The following is a 2,733-nucleotide window of genomic DNA, read 5'->3' on the forward strand; positions in this document are numbered from 1 at the left end:
CAATTATAGCATGGTATATAAACATTTATCATAAACATAAGATATATAATAACCACTTTTATTATTGCCTCTTGGGCATATCTCCAACGAGTCTCCCACTTGCACTAGAGTCAATAATCTAGATTACATTGTAAGGAACCTAACACCCATGGCATTCGGTGTTGGTCATGCTTTGCCCTAGGGAGAGCTTTAGTCAACGGATCTGCTACATTCGGATCGGTGTGTACTTTGCAAATCTTTACTTCTCCATCTTCGATGTACTCGCGAATCGAGTGGTAACGCAGCTTGATATGCTTCGGCCTCTTGTGTGACCTTGGTTCTTGTGCATTGGCGATGGCACCCATGTTGTCACGAGTATATGACTAGTGGGTCCAATGCACTAGGAACCACACCGAGCTCTACAATGAACCTCTTCATCCATACCGCTTCGATGAAGCCTGCGAAGCCGCTATGTACTCCGATTACTGTTGAAGACTTCGCCACCGTGCACTTGCTCGAGCTTGCCCGGCTCTACTGCAGCACCATTCAATATAAACACGTACCCAGACTGTGACTTAGAGTCATCAGGATCAGTGTTCCAACTTGCATCGGTGTAACTTGTTACAACGAGCTCTTGGTCACCTCCATAACAAAGAAACATATCCTTAGTTCTTTTCAAGTACTTCAGGATATTCTTGACCGTCTGTCCGGTGTTCCATTCCTGGATCACTTTGATATACGCTAGTCAAACTAACGGCATGCGCTATATCCAGGTCTTGTACATAGCATGGCATACATAATAGAGCCTACTTGCCGAAGCATAGGGGATCTGATTCATCCTTTCTCTTTCTTCGCCGTAGCCGGTCCTTGAGTTTTACTCAAGACCTTGCACAGTAACATAGGTAAAAACCCTTTCTTACTTTCGTCCATTCTAAACTTCTTTAGAATCTTGTCCAGGTATGTACTCTGTGATAGCCCTATTAGGCGTCTTGATCTATCTCTATAAATCTTGATGCCTAATATATATGATGCTTCACCAAGGTCTTTCATTGAAAAGCTGTTATTCAAATAACCTTTTACACTGCTTAATAGTTCTATATCATTCCCAATCAATAATATGTCATCTACATATAATATCAGGAATGCTACGGAGCTCCCACTCACTTTCTTGTAAATACGAGGCCTCTCCATGACACCTGTATAAACCCGAAGTCTTTGATCACCTTATCAAAGCGTCCGTTCCAACTTCTTGATGCTTGCTTCGGTCCATAGATTGAACGGCGAAGTTTGCATACTTTGTCGAGCATTTTTAGGATCGACAAAACCTTTGGGTTGTACCATATACAACTCTTCCTCAATGTCTCCATTAAGGAACGCCGTTTTGACATCCATCCGCCAAATCTCATAATCGAAAAATGCAGCTATTGCTAACAAAATCCTCACAGATTTTAGCTTCGCTACGGGTGAGAAAGTCTCATCGTAGTCAACTCCTTGAATTTGTCGGAAACCCTTTGCGACAAGTCGAGCTTTATAGACGAGTAATATTACCATCGAGCATACTGTTTTTCTTTTGAAGATCCATTTATTCTCGACGGCCTTTCGGCTATCGGGTAAGTCTACCAAAGTCCATACTTTGTTATCATACATGGATCTCATTTCGGATTTCATGGCTTCTTGCCATTTGTTGGAATACTGGGCTCATCATCGCTTCTTCATACGTCGCAGGGTCCTCATCATTGTTATCCACAATCATGACATTTAGACAAGGATCATACCAATCGGGAGTGGCACGTTCCCTTGTCGATCTGCGAGGTTCGGTAGTTTCCTCGTTCGAAGTTTCATGATCATTATCATTAGCTTCCTCTCGTTGTCGGTGTAGGCGGTACGTGTACAACTTCCGGTCTTGCGCTACTCGATCAACGAGTATAGATTCATTAATCTCATCGAGTTCTACTTTTCTTCCAGTCACTTCTTTAGTGAGAAATTCTTTCTCAAGAAATGTTCCGTTCTTAGCAACAAAGATTTTGCCTTCGGATCTGTGATAGAAAGTGTACCCTATAGTTTCCTTAGGGTATCCTATGAAGACGCATTTCTCCGCTTTGGGTTCTAGCTTGTCCGGTTGTAACTTTTTTACATAGGCTTCGCAACCCCAAACTTTAAGGAACGACGACTTAGGTTTCTTATTAAACCATAATTCATACGGTGTCGTTTCTACGGATTTTGATGGTGCTCTATTTAAAGTGAATGCGAGTTGTCTCTAATGCATAACTCCAAAATGATAACGAGCAAATCGGTAAGAGACATCATAGAACGAACCATATCTAAGAGAGTTCGATTACGACGTTCGGACACACCGTTTCGTTGTGGTGTTCCCGGCGGTGTCAATTGTGAAAGTATTCCGCATTTCTTTAAATGCATGCCAAACTCATAACTCAGATATTCACCTCCGCGATCGGATCGTAGAAATTTAATCTTCTTGTTACGTTGATTTTCTACTTCACTTTGGAATTCCTTAAACTTCTCAAAAGTTTCGGATTTATGTTTCATGAAATAGATATACCCATATCTACTCGGATCATCTGTGAAGGTTAGAACATAACGATAACCACCGCGCGATGCTACACTCATTGGTCCGCACACATCGGTATGTATGATTTCCAATAAGTCAGTAGCTCGCTCCATCATACCAGAAAATGGAGTCTTAGTCATTTTTCCCATTAGACATGCTTCACATCTATCAAGTGACTCAAAGTC

The sequence above is a fragment of the Lolium rigidum genome, chromosome 2 (genome assembly GCF_022539505.1).
Source record: "Lolium rigidum isolate FL_2022 chromosome 2, APGP_CSIRO_Lrig_0.1, whole genome shotgun sequence".
NCBI classification, from domain to species: domain Eukaryota; kingdom Viridiplantae; phylum Streptophyta; class Magnoliopsida; order Poales; family Poaceae; genus Lolium; species Lolium rigidum.